Below are 18619 nucleotides of genomic sequence, written 5' to 3'. Positions count from 1 at the left end.
TCACATTTCTGAACATCTTATGAGCAATGGCACTGGATACTTTTGTTTCTGGACTATCTTGGAAAGGATATTTGTATTTCAAACAGCCTTGGAAGAAGGATGTCCATGTCTTAGCTCAGGTAGTCAGGCAGAGAGCAAATTCTCCCTTCCTCTGCCTTTTTGTTCTATTTAGGCCCCCAGTGGAATAGATGCCTTTTCGTTCTATTTACGCCCCCAGTGGAATAGATGATGCTGATTGAAATCCAGGAGGACAATCTGATTTACTTAGCCTACCGATTCAAATGCTAATCTCTTCTGGAAACATCCTCACAGACATACCCAGAAATAATGTTTAATCAGTTATGTGGGCATCCTGTGGCCTGGTCAAGGTGATGCATAAAATTAACCATCACAGTTCAGTGAGTTGGGCAAATGTATATACTTGTATAATCACTACCCCCATTAAGATATAGGACATTTAATCCTGGAAAGTTTCTTTGTGCTTCTTTCTAATCAAATGCTCCCCATCCCAGGTAGCCACTTTTCTGATTTCTATCACCATAGTTTAATTTTGTCTCTCTTTGAATGTCTTGCAAATGGAATTACACACTATATATATATATATATATATATATATACTTCTTTTGTTCAATATAATGTTCTTCAAATCTATCCATGTAATTCATTCTTATTCTTGAAAAATCTTTTTCTTGGTGTAGTCTTCTAGGGTGATAATTATCTTTTCTCCGTGCATTGAAGATAATATTCCACCATCTTCTGTTTCTAAGATTTATTGAGAAATCTTTCATTTTTGCTCTTGAGTCAGTCTACTTATTGTTTCTTTGCAGTAATCTACTTTACAACAGAGGGAGTAGCAGCTCTATCTGGACCCCTGGACCACAGGGGGGATGCACACAGGCTGTGCAGAGACTTGTAGAAGTGAGTTCTGGTGTATGACCCTCCAGGACACAGGAAGCTGCGTACAGGCCATACAGAAATATTGGTTTCCATGTCAAGAGGCCTGCAAAAAGATCATCACTGGTCAAGGCTACAAGGTCACGTACGAATTGTTTCTAGCCCTGTGGACCTTCACTGAATGTCTTCACATCCATACCAGCCAACCACCAGCCCACACCAGGAATTTCTAGAGAGCCTCTTTTTTCCCACAATATCCCTCCAACACCCTCTACTGAGAAATCTTAACATTTTCATTTTAAAGGAGAAATGCTTAAAGGAACTCAGTTATCACCGCATACCTCAAAGATATTGTGGGTTTTGTTCCAGAACACCACAATAAAGTTAGTATCTCAAGAAAGCAAGTCAAATTAACTTTTTGGTTTCCTAGTGCATATAAAAGTTATGTTTACACTATGCCGTAGTCTATTTTATATGCAACACTATTATATCTAAAAAAGCAATATATATACCTAATAATTTTAAAATACTTCAGTGTTAAAAAGACTAACCATTATCTGAGCACCAGTTTTCATTCCCACCAACAGTGCATAGCAAGTCATAATCACTGATCACAGCTCACCATAACAAATACAATAATAATGAAAAAGTTTGAAATATTGCAAGGTTTACCAAACTGTTACACTTTGTGCGGAGACACAAAGTGAGCAAATGTTGTTGGAAAAAACGGAGCTGATAATAATGGCTGCTCAATGTAAAGTTGCCACAAATTTCAATTTGTAAAAAATGCAATATCTGTGAAGCAATAAAATGCCTGTATGCCTATATGTTGAAAAGCACATTTGGAGCCTAGAGGCAATAAATTGAACTCAAGCTCCAATTAGACATTGTAGACTTACTTATGTCTCTTTCCATGTTTCTTAGACTCTGTCTTATTTTAGATCTCTCTGTGCTACATTCAGAATTTCTTCATATTTTCAACTGCTCTAAATTTTTTCTTCAGCTGTGTCTATTGGGTATTAAGCCTATTCTTAGAGTTTCAATTTCAATTACTCTGTTTTTCTTCTGCAAGTACTGCTTTTTATTATTTTTTCAAATCTGACTTGTCATTTTATAGTCTCTTGCTTTTTGTATTTCATTTTTTTCAATATATGAAATTTATTGTCATATTGGTTTCCATACAACACCCAGTGCTCATCCCAAAAGGTGCCCTCCTCAACACCCATCACCCACCCTCCCCTCCCTCCCACCCCCCAGCAACCCTCAGTTTGTTCTCAGTTTTTAAAAGTCTCTTATGCTTTGGCTCTCTTCCATTCTAACCTCTTTTTTTTTTTTTTCCTTCCCCTCCCCCATGGGTTTCTGTTACGTTTCTCAGGATCCACATAAGAGTGAAACCATATGGTATCTGTCTTTCTCTGTATGGCTTGTTTCACTTAGCATCACACTCTCCAGTTCCATCCACGTTGCTACAAAGGGCCATATTTCATTCTTTCTCATTGCCACGTAGTACTCCATTGTGTATATAAACACAATTTCTTTATCCATTCATCAGTTGATGGACATTTAGGCTCTTTCCATAATTTGGCTATTGTTGAAAGTGCTGCTATAAACATTGGGGTACAAGTGCCCCTATGCATCAGTACTCCTGAATCCCTTGGGTAAATTCCTAGCAGTGCTATTGCTGGGTCATAAGGTAGGTCTATTTTTAATTTTCTGAGGAACCTCCACACTGTTTTCCAGAGTGGCTGCACCAATTTGCATTCCCACCAACAGTGAAAGAGTGTTCCCGTTTCTCCACATCCTCTCCAGCATCTATAGTCTCCTGATTTATTCATTTTGGCCACTCTGACTGGCATGAGGTGATATCTGAGTGTGGTTTTGATTTGTATTTCCCTGATGAGGAGCGACTTTGAGCATCTTTTCATGTGCCTGTTGGCCATCTGGATCTCTTCTTTGGAGAAGTGTCTATGCATGTTTTCTGCCCATTTCTTCACTGGATTATTTGTTTTTCGGGTGTGGAGTTTGGTGAGCTCTTTATAGATTTTTGGATACTAGCCCTTTGTCCGATATGTCATTTACAAATATCTTTTCCCATTCCATTGGTTGCCTTTTAGTTTTGTTGGTTGTTTCCTTTGCTGTGCAGAAGCTTTTTATCTTCATAAGGTCCCAGTAGTTCATTTTTGCTTTTAATTCCCTTGCCTTTGGGGTGTATCAAGTAAGAAATTGGTGTGGCTGAGGTCAGAGAGGTCTTTTCCTGCTTTCTCCTCTAAGGTTTTGATGGTTTCCTGTCTCACATTCAGGTCCTTTATCCATTTTGAGTTTATTTTTGTGAATGGTGTGAGAAAGTGGTCTAGTTTCAATCTTCTGCATGTTGCTGTCCAGTTCTCCCAGCACCATTTGTTAAAGAGACTGTCTTTTTTCCATTGGATAGTCTTTCCTGCTTTGTCAAAGATTAGTTGGCCATACATTTGTGGGTCTAGTTCTGGGGTTTCTATTCTATTCCATTGGTCTATGTGTCTGTTTTTGTGCCAATACCATGCTGTCTTGGTGATTACAGCTTTGTAGTAGAGGCTAAAGTCTGGGATTGTGATGCCTCCTGCTTTGGTCTTCTTCTTCAAAATTACTTTGGCTATTCGGGGCCTTTTGTGGTTCCATATGAATTTTAGGATTGCTTGTTCTAGTTTCGAGAAGAATGCTGGTGCAATTTTGATTGGGATTGCATTGAATGTGTAGATAGCTTTGGGTAGTATTGACATTTTGACAATATTTATTCTTCCAATCCATGAGCACGGAATGTTTTTCCATTTCTTTATATTTTCTTCAATTTCCTTCATGAGCTTTCTATAGTTTTCAGCATACAGATCTTTTACATCTTCGGTTAGATTTATTCCTAGGTATTTTATGCTTCTTGGTGCAATTGTGAATGGGATCAGTTTCTTTATTTGTCTTTCTGTTGCTTCATTGTTAGTGTACAAGAATGCAACTGATTTCTGTACATTGATTTTGTATCCTGCAACTTTGCTAAATTCATGTATCAGTTCTAGCAGACTTCTGGTGGAGTCTATCGGATTTTCCATGTATAATATCATGTCATCTGCAAAAAGTGAAAGCTTAACTTCATCTTTGCCAATTTTGATGCCTTTGATTTCCTTTTGTTGTCTTCTTGCTTTTTATATTTCAAATTTCTTTTTTTTCTGGCATAATGGTCAAGAGGTAAGATTCTGGAATTTGATTACCTGGACCTAAATCCCAACTTCTGTTATTAGCTGAGTAACCTTGGGTAAGTCATTCAGTCTTTTTGTCACTTAGTTCCCTCATCTATATAGCAGCGGTAAGAATATAGATATATTAATTTATAAATAAGTATATAAGTTTATTGATAATAATGTAAGTATATCAATAAGTATATATTTTCTATGAGAATTAAGAATTAATATATTCAAAGAATTCAGAATACATACATATATATATTCAGAATATTTGTATTCAGAATACATATATATATAATATATATAATTGAGGTAAAATTCACATAACATAAAATAAACCATTTCAAAATGTGCAATTAGCAGCATTTGGTACATTAACATTGTGTTGTGTATCCATCACCTCCATCTAGTTCCAATTTATTTTTGTCACTCACAAGAAACACACCATATCCATGAAGCAGTTACTCCCCATTCTCCACCACTACCCTCCATGCCCCTGGCACACATTAGTCTGCTTTTTGTCTGTAGAGATTTAACTATTCTGGATGTTCATGTAAGTGGAATCATATTAAGAAGTTATTTTTTTGTTTGTTTTCCCACATGCTTATTTTTAAAAATTTTAATTCCAGTATAGTTAATGTAATGTTAAATTAGTTTCAGGTGTACAATATATTGATCCAACAATTCTGTACTCAGTGCTCATTGTGGTAAGTGTAGTCTTAATCTCTTTTACCTATTTCATCCATTCTCCCACCTACCTCCCCTCTGGTAGCCATCAGTTTGCTTTCTATAGTTAAGAGTCTGTTTTTTGGTTTGTCTCTTTTTTGTTGTTGTTTTGTTTCTTCTTTTGTTTGTTTTGTTTCTTAAATTCCATATATGAGTGAAATCATATGATATTTGTCTTTCTCTGACTGACTTATTTCACTTAGCATTATACTCTTTGGATCCATTCATGTTGTTGTAAATGGCAAGATTTCATTGTTTTTTATGGCTGAGTAATATTATACACACACACACACACACACACACACACACACACACATACACACACACACACACCATTTCTTCTTTATCTATTCATCAATTGGTGTACACTTAGGCTGCTTCCATAATTTGGCAATTGTAAATAATGATGCAATAAACATAGAGGCGCATACACATTTTCAAATTAGTGTTTTCATATCTTTGGGTAAATTCCCAGTAGTGGAATTACTGGATCATATGGTAATTCTATTTTTAATTTTTTGAAGAATCTCCATACTGTCTTCCATAGTTTTGCACTAGTTTTCATTCCTGCCAACAGTGCACAGGTTCCCCTTTCTCCACATCCTTGCCAACAATTGTTGTTTATGTGTTTCTGATTTTAGCCATTCTGACAGCTGATATCTCATTGTAGTGTTGCTTTGCATTTTCCTGATGACTAGTGATGTTGAGAATCATCTCTTTTGAACATCTATATGTCTTCTTTGGATAAATATCTGTTCTTGTCTTATGTCTATTTATGTCTTATGCTCATGTTTGAATTGGATTATTTGGTTTTTGGTGTTGGGTTGTATAAATTCTTTATATATTTTGGATGCTAACCTTTTATCAGATATGTCATTTGCAAATATCTTCTCCCATTCAATAGGATGTCTTTTAGTTTTGATTGTTTTTTTCACTGTGGAGAAGCTTTTATTTTGTTGTAGCTCCAATAGCCTATATTTTTGTTTTTGTTTCCCTTGCCTCAGGAGACATATCTAGAAAAATTTTGCTATGGCCTATGTCAGAGAAATTGCTGCCTGTGCCCTCTCCTAGGATTTTTACGGTTTATGGTCTCACATTTAGGTCCTTAATCGATTTTGAGTTTATTTTTGTATATGGTATAAGAAAGTGGTCCATTGTCAATTTTCTCTATGCAGCTGTCTAGTTTTCCCAGCGCCATTTTTGAAGAGACTGTCTTATTCCCATTGCATCTTCTTGCCTCCTTTGTCAAAGATTAATTTACCATATAATTATGGGTTTATTTCTTTCTAGGCTCTCTTTTCTTTTTTAATTTTTTTAAAATTAATGTCGTTTTGAGAGAGAAACAGAGTGTGGGCGGGGGAGGGCCAGAGATAGAGGGAAACATGGAATCCAAAAGCAGGCTCCAGGCTCCACACTGTCAACACAGAGCTGGACACAGAGCTCGAACCCACAAACCCATGAGATCATGACCTGAGCTGAAGTCAGACACTTAACTGACTGAGCCACCCAGGCTCCCCTCTAGGCTCTCTTTTCTGTTCTCTTGAACTATGTGTCTATTTTTGTGCCAGTGCCACACCGTTTTGATCACTACAGCTTTGTAATATAATTTGAAATCTGGAATTGTGATACCTCCATTTTCATTCATCTTTTTCAAGATTGTTTTGACTATTTGGGGCCTTTTGTGGTTCCATACAATTTTAGGATTGTTCTAGTTCTGTGAAAAATGCTGTTGCCATTTTGATAGGGATTGCATTAAATCTGTAGATGGCTTTGGATGTATGGATATTTTAACAATATTTGTTCTTTCAATCCATGAGCATGGGATATCTCTCTATTTGTGTCATCTTCAATTTCTTTCATCAATGTTTTATAGTTTTCATTTTTTTTAATTTTTTTTTAACGTTTATTTATTTTTGAGACAGAGAGAGACAGAGCATGAACAGGGGAGGGGCAGAGAGAGAGGGAGACACAGAATCTGAAACAGGCTCCAGGCTCTGAGCAGTCAGCACAGAGCCTGATGCGGGGCTTGAACTCACGGACCGTGAGATCATGACCTGAGCCAAAGTCGGACGCTTAACCGACTGAGCCACCCAGGCGCCCCTATAGTTTTCAGAGTAAAGGTGTTTCACTTCCTTGATTAAGTTTATTCATAGGTACTTTATTGTTTTTGGTGCAATTGTAATTGGAACTGCTTTCTTAATTCTCTTTCTGCTACTTCGTTATTGGTGTACAGAAATGCAACTCTTTGGATCCATTCATTGGTGTACAGAAATGCAATCAGATTTATACTGATTTTGTATCCTGCAACCTTACTGAAATCACTTATCAGTTTTAGTGATTTTTTGAGGAGTCTTTAGGGTTTTCTATATATAGTATCATGTCATTTGTAAATAGTAAAAGTTTTACTTCTTCCTTTCCAATTGGGATGTCTTTTATTCTTTTTCTTGTCTGATTGCTGTGGCTAGGACCTCTAGTATGATGTTAAATAAAGGTGGTGCAAGTGGATATCCTTGTCTTGTTCATGATCTTAGTTGAAAAGCTCTAAGTTTTTCACCATTGAGGATGATATCAACTGTGGGTTTTTCTTTTTTTTCTTTTTTTAATTTTTTAATTTTTGAGACAGAGAGAGACAGAGCATGAACAGGGGAGGGGCAGAGAGAGACGGAGACACAGAATCTGAAACAGGCTCCAGGCTCCGAGCTGTCAGCACAGAGCCCGATGCGGGGCTCGAACTCACAGACCGTGAGATCATGACCTGAGCTGAAGTCGGATGCTTAACCGACCAAGCCACCCAGGCACCCCAACTGTGGGTTTTTCATATATGGCTTTTATTATGTTGAAGTATGGTCCTTCTAAACCTTCTCTGTTGAGGGCTTTTATCATGAATGGATGTTGTAATTGGTCAAATACTTTTTCTGCAGGTATTGAAATAATTATATGGTTTTAATCCTTCTATTGTTTTTTTTTTAAGTTTCTTTATTTATTTTTGGGAATGGAAGGGGCAGAGAGAGAGAGAGAGAGAAAGAGAATCCTAACCAGGCTCTGCACTTTCAGTGTGGAGCCCGATGTAGGGCTCAAACCCACAAACTGTGAGATCATGACCTGAGCTGAAATCAAGAGTTGGACACTTAACTAACTTGAGACACCCAGGTGCCCCTATCCTTAACCTACTTGAACCACCCAGGAACCCCTATGCTTTTTGTTGTTGATGTGATTGATTTGCAAATATTGATTGCAAATATTGAACCACCTTGCATCTCAGGAATAAATCCCACCTGATTGTGGTGAATGATGTTTTTAAATCAAAATATTTTTTTTCAGAAATAGATTTAGTGATTCATCATTTAAATATAACACCCAATGCTCATCCCAACCATTGTCCTCTCTAATGCCCCTCAACCCTTTAGCCCTTCCCCCACCCAACACTCCACCAGCAACCCTCAGTTTCTTCTCTATATTTAAGAGTCTCTTATGGTTTGCCTCCCTCTCTGTTTTTATCTTATTTTTCCTTCCCTTTATTTGTCGACTGACTTATTTCACTTAGCATAATACACTCTAGTTCCATTCATGTTGTTGCAAGTGGCAAAATTTCATTCTTTTTGATTGCCAAGTAATATTCCATTGAATATATATACTACATCATTTTTGTGAGTATGTGAGTCTCTTCTGTTTTGTCCCCCTGCCTGTTTTTATTATTTTTGTTTCCCTTCCCTTATGCTCATCTGTTTTGTCTCTTAAAGTCCTCATATGAATGAAGTCATATGATTTTTGTCTTTCTCTGACTAATTTCACTTAGCATAATACCGTCTAGTTCCATCCATGTAGTTGCAAATGGCAAGATTTCATTCTTTTTGATTTCTGAGTAATACTCCATTGTATAAATATACCACATCTTCTTTCTCCATTCATCCATCGATGGACATTTGGGCTCTTTCCATACTTTGGCTATTGTTGATAGTACTGCTATAAACATGGGGGTGCATGTGTCCCTTCGAAACAGCACACCTATATCCCTTGGATAAATGCCTAGTAGTGCAATTGCTGGGTTGTAGGCTAGTTCTGAGCTGAAGTCAAGAGTTGGACACTTAACTGACTCTTTCCTATTTGCCTTACTGTTACTTACGGTTTTTCCTTTCCGTTTTAAGAGTCTCCTGTAGGGGCACCTGGGTGGCTCAGTTGTTTGAGCGTCCGACTTTGGCTCAGGTCACGATCTCACGGTTCATGAGTTCGAGCCCCGCGTCGGGCTCTGTGCTGACAGCTCGGAATCTGGAGCCTGCTTCAGATTCTGTGTATCTCCCTCTCTCTCTGCTCCTTCCCTGCTCACACACTGTCTCTCTCTCAAAAATAAATAAAGATTAAAATTTAAAAAAAAAAAAAAAAAAAGAGTCTCCTGTAACATTTCTTGTAGGGCTAGTTTAATAGTCATGAATTCCTTTAACTTTTGTTTGTCCAGGAATCTCTTGATCTCTCCTTCTATTCTGAATAATAGCTTTGCTGGATATTCTTGGCTGAAGGTTTTTCTCTTTCAGTAGTTTGAATATATCATGCCACTCTTGTCTGGCCTGCAAAATTCTGCTGAAAAACCAGCTGATACTCTTATAGGGTTTCTCTTGTATGTAACATTTTCTTTTCTCTTGCTTATTTTAAAATTCTCTCAAAAATAAAATAAAATAAAATTCTCTCTTTATAATTACTTTTTGCAAATTGTTTACTATGTGTCTTGGTGTGGACCTTCTTGGGTTGATATTTTGTTGGGGGCTTTCTGTGCCTCCTGGATCTGGATTCCTGTTTCCTTCCTTACATTCAGAAAGTTTTCAGCTTATTTCTTTAAATTTATTTCTTTATTTATTTCTTTAAATAAAATTTCTTCCCCCCTTTTTCTGTCTCTTCTCATTCTGGGATCCCTATAATTGAATGTTATTAGGCTTGATGGTATTGGTATTGCTAATTCCCTAACTCTGTTTTCCTTTCTTTTCTTTTTTCTTTTTCTTTTTCTTTTTCTTTTCTTTTTTTTTTTTTTTTTTTTGGTCTCTCTCATGTTCATCTTGATTGCTTTCCATTCTTTCCTCCAAGTCACTAGTCCATTCTTCTGCTCCTCTAGTTTACTATTTATTCCCTCAAGTGTATTTTCAGTTTCATTTATTGACTTCTTCATCTCTGATGGGTTTTCTGTTTTCCATCTCTTTGTTAAGGGTCTCCCTGAGGTCCTCCACTCTTTCTTCACATCCAGTAAGTACTTTATGACCATTATGTTATATTTTCCATCAGGCCTATTACTTATCTCCACTTCATTTAGGTCTCTTGCTGTGATTTTGTCCTGTTTTTTCATTTGGGACATATTCCCCTGTCTCCTCATTTTGTCTGTGTCCATTTCTGTGTATTAAGAAAGTCAGCTATGTCTGCTCCTCTTGAAAGTAGCAACTTTATGAAGAGGTTCTGTGGTGTCCTGCAGTGCAATGTCCTCTGTTTATTGCAACCTGGCACTTTGGGGGTGTCTCCTATATGTGTTGCACGCACCCTGCTGTTGTGGTTGAGCTGTGTTTGCCTTCAGTCCAGTCATCTGCAATGGATCTCTTTGCCTGTTATGGCCAGGATTTGGTCCTTGTGTTGTTAGTGGGACAGTCTGGGGCTGTCTTGGGCTTCAGTCAGACCAGGTGTTTGCCAGAGATGCAGTACCTCTGCTGTGGGAAGGGGTCTGGAGTGGAGGCAAGGTAGGTAGTGAGTGCTGAAAACACTCTGGTGCCTGCAAGTGGCCCGTATGTTTATGGTGGTGGATGAGGGAGGGAAATGGTGCCCTCCGGCTCCTTTGTTCCTGAAGAAGTCTCCCAACGATCCTTGCCCCTCCAGCACATGCTCTGAGATTAGTAAACAAATCTCCCTCCTGTGTACCCCAAGCATTTTTCAAACTGCTGCTTTATGGTGTATCTCTGTGACACTGTTTTTGTGCTCTCTCTTGAAGGCTTGGGACTCAGTTTCCTCTTGCCCTCCCAGCTCTCTCACAGGCCTCCTGATTTTTTAAGTTCCAAGTTTTAGGCCTCTCTGATTGTAAGAACTTGTGCAAGTCATTCCTCTGGTTTTCAAGGCCAAATGTATGGAGATTCATCTTTCCAGTGTGGGTCTCCCATGCCCGGGCTGGGGTCTGCTCTTCTCTCTTTTTTGTGCCCGGGACATTCCTCCTTCCTGTGGATAGTCCTGTGGGTCTTTAGCTTTCGATCATGTCTGTGTTTCCTACTCTCTTTGATGTGGCCTCTTTTCTACATTTAGCTGTGGAGAGTCTGGCTGCCAGTCTTTGGGTAATTTTCCGGGTTGTTCACACTGATGTGGCTGTTACCTAGTTGTATCCATGGAATGAGATGAGCTTAAGGTCCTCCTACTCTGCCATCTTCCCTGGAAGTCAATATGTAACTTTTCATATCCGGCTTCTTTCACTTAGTAGGTTTTCAAGGTTCATCCACATTGTAGTATGCATCAATACTACATTCCTTTTTATGGCAAAATAATATGCCATCATATGGATACACACAATTTGTTTATTCATCCATTGTTTCCACCTTTGGCTATTGTGAATAATGCTACTATGAACGTACAAATGTTTGTTTGAATTTCTGTTTTCAACTGAAAACTAGGAGTATATATTGAATTTCAGTTTTCAACTGAAAACTAGGAGTATATATCTAGGAATGGAATTGCTAGGCCATGTAGTAATTTTGTATATAATTTTTTAAGGAAATGCCAAACTGCTTTCTATAGAAGCTGCATCATCTTACATTCCCACCAGCAATGTAAAATGCTTCCAATTTCCCCAAATCCTCCCAACGCTTATTTTCCATTTAAAAATTATAGCCATTCCGGGCACCTGGGTGATTCAGTCAGTTGGGCGTCCAGCTTTGGCTTGGGTCATGATCTTGTGGTTTTTGAGTTCAAGCTCCATGTCGGGCTCACTGCTGTCAGTGTGGAGCCTGATTCAGATCCTCTGTACCTCTCTTTCTCTACTGCCCCCTTTCCCAACTTGCACGTGCTCTCTCAAAAATAAACATTAAAAAAATATTATAGTCATTCTAGTAGATGTGAAGTGGTATCTTATTGTGGTTTTGATTTGTATTTCTCTAATAACTAATGGTGTTGAACATCTTTTTCATGTTTGTTGGCCATTTGTGTATCTTTTTTTGAGAAATATTCAAATCCTTCGCCCATTTTTAAATTGGGTTACTTGTCTTTTTGTTGAGTTTAAACAACTCTTTATATATTCTGCAAACTAGACACTTATCAGATATATGATTTGCAAATATTTTCTCCCATTACATAGGTTGTCTTTTCACTTTGATAGTATCTTTGGACATACAGAAATTTATAATTTTGCTGTCCAACTTATCTGTTTTTTCTTTCATTGCTTTTGCTTTTGGTATCATATCTAAGAATTTGTTTCCAAATCCAAAATCATGAAAATTTACTCCTCCTTTCTTCTAAGAGTTTTATAGTTGTAGATCTTACATTTAGGAATTTGATCCATATTGAGTTGATTTTTGTATGTGGTATGAGGTGGGATCCAAATTCATTCTTTTGCATGTGAATATCCAGTTGTCTTAGAACTGTTGAAGAGACTATTCTTTCCCCATTGAGAGGTCTTAACACCCTTGTGGAGAATCAATTGGCCACAGATATGTGTGGGTTTATTTTGTACTCTCAGTTCTATTCCATTGGTCTATATGTTTATCTGTATACTCTTTTAATTACTGTAACTTTGCAGTAAATTTTGAAACAGGAAATGAGTCCCCAAACTTTCTTTTTCAAGATTGCTTTGTGCTCTTTTGTAGTTCTCTACGAATTTTTAAATCCTCCATTTCTGCAAAAACAGTCATTAGGATTTTGACAGGATTCCATTGAATATGTAGATTGCTTTGAGGATCATTGCCATCTTCACAATAAGTCTTCCAATTCATGAGCATAAGATGTCTTTCCACTTATTTAGGACTTTTCTCTTTCAGAAATGTTTTGTAGTTTTCAGTGTGCAAGTTTTGCACTTCCTTGGTTAAATTTATTCCTATTATTTTATTCTTTTAGATGTTATTGAAAATGAAATTGCTTTCTTACTTGCATTTTCAGATTGCTCATTGCTAGTTATAGAACTGCAATTGATTTTTGTGATTTTTGTATTCTGCAGTTATGCTGAGTTCCATTTTTAGCTCTAATTTTTTAAATTATCATTAAGATTTTCTAGATTGTGTCATTTTGCGAATATGGCTTTACTACTTCTTTCCAATTTTTGATGACCTGATATTTTTAATGTCTGAAAATTTTGCAGGTCACATGGCTCCCACTCATGGTGCTATGTTCCTTTGTATTTTGTTTTTTTCTGATATTTAACCGTGAACTATTGAGTTCCTTTAGAATATTTGTTTCCGCCAGTTCTTGGTTGCTCTGATTTGGAACTACTTTAAAAATTAATTCTGCTTGAGTTTTCTGGGACCACCTATGTAGTTAAGATTTAAGGGCTGCAAATCTTCACAAAGGCCAAACTATGACTACAGTTTCTGAGAGAATATTCTCCTGTTACAGAGCACCAAGGTTCAAGATCTGTGGACTCCTCACTGTTGTTTTGGGGATGGGTTTCTCTTATTTGATACCACTCTTTGCTTGGTTTACAGGGTCACTTGGTTTACAGGGAACTTGGGTTACAGTTCACTTGGTTTTCAAGTGTTTTTGAGATGAAAGTTGGCTTCTGTTTATATTCTTTCTTTTTGGGTTCCTGGCTTCAATATATTTTGGCTTGTGAGTACTCCTTTCTTGACTGATTCACACATTAAAAAAAATTGTTTTTCCCATGTTTGGTTGCTTTTTCACAAGAGTCAGTCAGGATAATCATCCATACTAATAGGAACTGGAATGTCCATCCACTGACTGTGGTGGTATTTTACTTACCGTAGTCAGAAAGTGAAGAAGGTTCATTACACTAGTCCTCCTGATCTGTGGAGAATATGTTCCAAGACCTCCAGTGGATGCCTCAAACTGATAGTATTGAACCCTCTACTATATATTTTTCTATACATACATATGGTAGAGTTTAATTTACAAATTAGGTACACTAAGATTAACAATTGCAACAATATACTGTTATGACAGTATAATAAAAGTTATGTGGATGTGTTCGCTTTTTCTCAAAGTATCTTCTTGTACTCTGCTTACCCTTCTTGTGATAGGAGAGGATAAAATGCCTCCATGATGGGATGAAGTGAGGTAAATGTGACAGTTAGGCTACTATTTACCTCCTGACAGTGTATCAGGAGGATGATCTGCTCCTGGACCACAGTTGACCATGGATAACTTAAGACTGTGGGTAAGGGAGGACTACTATATTTTTCTATAGTATACTGTAGTTTTTGTTTTTTGTATTTTTAAACATTTGGCAAGGAATATTTTTGGCAAAGTCTACCATTTAACTTTCACTCATTAAATACTTGGCCACCTAACAACGTGCCAGGCAGTCATATAGCAGAAGAAAACAGACAAAATCCCTGTTCTGGGATGGGGTTGAAAAAACAGTATTACATGCAAAGGTAGATAATACAGAATATGCCATGGAACACTCTACAATGCAGTGCTATGTTGGTATATTATGTATAATAATAGTTGAGGAAAACCACTCTAAGTTTGACATTTGAAACAATTAGGGAAGGGAGAGCCATATGACTTGAGAGAATTCTAGTCAAAGAACAAGGGCAAACATCCTAACATCAAAGTCCTCAAGTCTCATCTGAAGCCTGTGAGTTTGAGTTGGGGAGTGGTTGAGCAGTATATTAGAGGTGATGGGAAGTCGTTACATCCTTGAGCATTTGTGTTCACTCTGAAGGAGACAGGAAACCTTTAGGTTTGGAGCAGTGATGACATGATCTGACATGGTTTAGGAGTATGCTGGGTGTTGTGTGTAGGGCAGGTTGCTGCAAAGTAAAAAGCAGGGAGGACCACTGAGTAGGCTATTACATACAATGATCCAGGAGGTGATCAAGCTTTATACCATGGTGGCAGCAGTGACTATGGTGAATAGGTAGGTTCTGAATAAAAATTAAAAGAACTGACAGGACTGCTATGAGAAATCAAGGTTGATGCCCAAGCTTTGAACCAGTGCTACTCAAAGGAATGTTTTACATTTACCAAAGCCAAAAGAGGTAGGGGTGTGTGCATCTGTGTAGAAATCAAGTAGGTTTTAGACATGTTTAGGAGAGATGGTTGGGAGATCAGCAAAGGACAATGGTTAACTATGTACCTGAGTAACTAGGGCATGAAACTACTCCACTGTTTGGTCTTGACACTATTCAAATGTGACACACCAACAAGGAATTTGAGGTTAAGAGGCTCAGACAATATAGTATGCAAAATGAAAGTTATTTCATAAAACCATTTTCAATACAGGAAAACTTAAAGAGGGCTCTTAAAGATACTCATCCAGGAACAGCGTACAATTTGGAAAGGTAACTGACAATGGGACCTTAACTAAAACAAATACCATGTTAAAAGAGCAATTACTAGAAAGTTTGCCAGAATTAAAATCATAAAAAATTCTTCAAAATGAGGCAAGAAAGGAGCAAGTAGTTATAAGATAGCAGGAAAGAATACAAAATTGTGGTTAATTACTGGGGGCCTAAAGAAACCAAAATCTTCCTAGTCTTTCCAGAAAACATCTTAGTACCTAAGTATCTTAGTTTTGATCTTTTACATAGTTCCCCCAATACACTATTTTTGGGGGGAATGCGGATACAGAGGTAATCAGGTTTTTAAAATCCTGTCTCTAAATACCTTTACAATTTATATTACATTGGGACAACTGAAAGTTTTCAATAGCTACTTTTGAGCTATTTCGAATTATGTTCTGACATATGCTAAATCCAGTGAACATTACAAACATCCTAAACATGAGGGCTTACCTTGTCACTCAAAAACAAAACAAACAACAGACTTAGTTTAAGGCCACATGATAAGACATGTTCAAATCCTGGATCTAACCAACTTGGACTTTTGTACCTGGTTACTTTTTATATATTAGTTGGCCATTTGCTCCATTATGTATACATGAATCAAGTTAGATTTTTGTTATGAATTTGAATACCACTGGAAGATGGTTAGTCAAATTGTAGGATTTTAGATCATAAGTAAATGTGTGGAACCTACACTATTTATAATTCAAAGTACTACAATTTGTCAGATATGAGATAGCAATGTAATGCTTGGGAATACAACAGAAGTTCTCATCACCAATGAAACAGTAACAGGTGTCAAGTAACTAGCTATGGGGACTCAAGGATTGCTGCTATGGGTTGTTAGATCTAGGAGCAGACTTCAGAATCACCTGGTTGGCTTTTTAAAACAGACCACTGGAGGGATGCCTGGGTAACCGTTCAGTCAGTTAAGCACCAGCTTCGGCTCAGGTTATGATCTCACAGTTCATGAGTTCAAGCCCTGCCTTGGGCTCTGTGGACAGCTCAGAACCTGGAGCCTGCTTTGGACTCTGTGTCTCCCTCTCTCTACCCCCCCCCCCCCCCCCCCCGCTTGCACTCTGTCTTGCTCTCAAAAATAAAATAAAACATTAAAAAAACAAAACAGACCACTGGATTTTCTCAACCAGTAGGCCTAGAGTGTGGTCTGATAACTTCTGTTTTAATAAACTTCCCAAATGATACAGATTATGTCTTGGGACCACACTTTGAGAATGTCTTAATTCTTTATAGATCAGTTTTGTAACTGCTATTTTAAGAAGTTCAAATTAGAACTCACACATAATATTAGGTTAAAGTGTGGATTTCATGTTAGCCCGAATTACTGAGACCAAAGTGTCTTTAAACACAGACTTTAATGGTAACAATTCCTTTAAGCTCAATTTTATCTTAGCTATTACAAGTGTTATGCAGATGTCACTATTAAGACAATATTTAGTGACTTGTACTGGTTTCCTCAAAATAGAAGACAAATTCACTTAAAAAGTAAAATCAACAATCATTTAACAGTTTTGTTATGCCAACACAAAACACGGCTAATTTGAGTCACCTTCAAAATCACTAACACAGCATGATCAGTAACTGAAGCATATTTTAACTAAGCCATTAAAAAAAAAAAAGTGAGTGCTTCACTACCCCTGAGACCACTATTAACTGTGGTTCATACTTTAAAAAATTGTGAGCACACCCACACAAGAAAGCAAACTAACAAGCTTTTTAAAAAAAATCTGGTACCACATTGCAAACTTGCCCAGGAAAAATGAGTCACTTCAAATATAATTTACCATTAACAGGTCAACTGGACTGTTAATTCTCAAGAAACTCAGCATTAAAAATTTGACTTTATGCATTAAAAGATATAGGAAATATAAAGAACCAAAATCAATTTTTAATCTTCTAATATGCATCCAGTCCTACACATGGCACTGGTAATGTATATAGGGAAAAAGGGCAAATTCTTGGGATTCTTTTGAAGGTTTCATTAGAGATGATCTCAAGTCCAGTGTCCATACATTCAAAAATGTTGGTTTTCCAGGTACTTTACTGTTCTCTTAAACCTGGAGAAGCCTTTATGGCTTATTCCCTTTGAGTGACATTAGAAATGTTGTAGAAAGCATCAAATCAAAGATACAGAGAACTGGACACATCTAATAATTATGACAACAATTTCAGTCATTCTCTATAAATACTTCAAGGTTGTCTATGGCTAAAAAGGTCAACTTGAAAGTCAATTAGCAATTCAGAAGCTCTGACAAAGTGCTTATTTACGACGGGCTTTCAAGAAATAATATGCCTACTAAAGCTATTTTATCGGAGAATCAGAAGTAATTATTTTGAAAAAAGAGCAAAAGAACAGGATCTCTTACCTTACGGAGCAGGTAGGTTACTAATTTTTGATTTGTAATTTGAATCCAAAATAGCATTAACAGTATGACATCTACCTTTAAGGAGTAATTTTTTTTAAGTAAAAGATGAAATGAAAAAAATTCACTCGTTGGAAAATTGTATAGCTGGGTTGATATTTCTCAATGAAATGTTTTAAATTACAGAATTAACAAAGCCAGAACATCTTCGGAAGGCATGCATTTCACTTGCAGTTTAGAGAAAAATCTTAAGTCAATAAACCATGTCCAAACTACATATTAAAATGTTTATAAAAATCAAGCTTTAACATTTATTTTATATCTAGCTTTCCACATCTGTGTGCAGACAAGGAGTAAGATTGCACATAAGTGTAAGCAGTGCAAAAATGTGGAAGTGGAGAAAAGTCACAGATGTGCTAAAAATCAAACACAAGATTTTAAGAAAGCAATGGACAAATCAAAACTAGGAAAAAAGTGAAACTATAGCGTCAGGATTAGGAAGGGTGAAGAATGATAATGCCCTTGTTACTACAGAAGTTAAGTTAGTGGCACAGATAGCACTTGTCAAACAAAAAATAATCCAATAGCATTGACTTTTATTCATTCATGTTAAGTCACCTGAAATGATATCTGTTGCATTTAAATGCTCATTAATGTAAATGGCTGAACAAATCCATTTCAATGGATAGTCAATATCCCACATAGTTAAGTCACTTCAACACAGCCTCATGACAACTCCCACACCAGAACAGTACTTTATTTTGTAAATTTTGACCCATTATTACTCCCATGTTATGGTTTTTTCAGCTGTCAAGTGTACAAGGTGAAGAAAAAATTTAGTTAGATGGGGGTTGCACCTGGAAAATAAATTTCTTAAACTCCATATACACGTTTCAAAACTGCTGGGTCCCAAGTCCATCTATGAACTCCAGGGCTGCCA

Source organism: Panthera leo, chromosome B1 (genome assembly GCF_018350215.1).
Source record: "Panthera leo isolate Ple1 chromosome B1, P.leo_Ple1_pat1.1, whole genome shotgun sequence".
NCBI lineage: Eukaryota > Metazoa > Chordata > Mammalia > Carnivora > Felidae > Panthera > Panthera leo.
The sequence above is the reverse complement of the archived record's forward strand: the minus strand, read 5'-3'. Positions refer to the sequence as shown.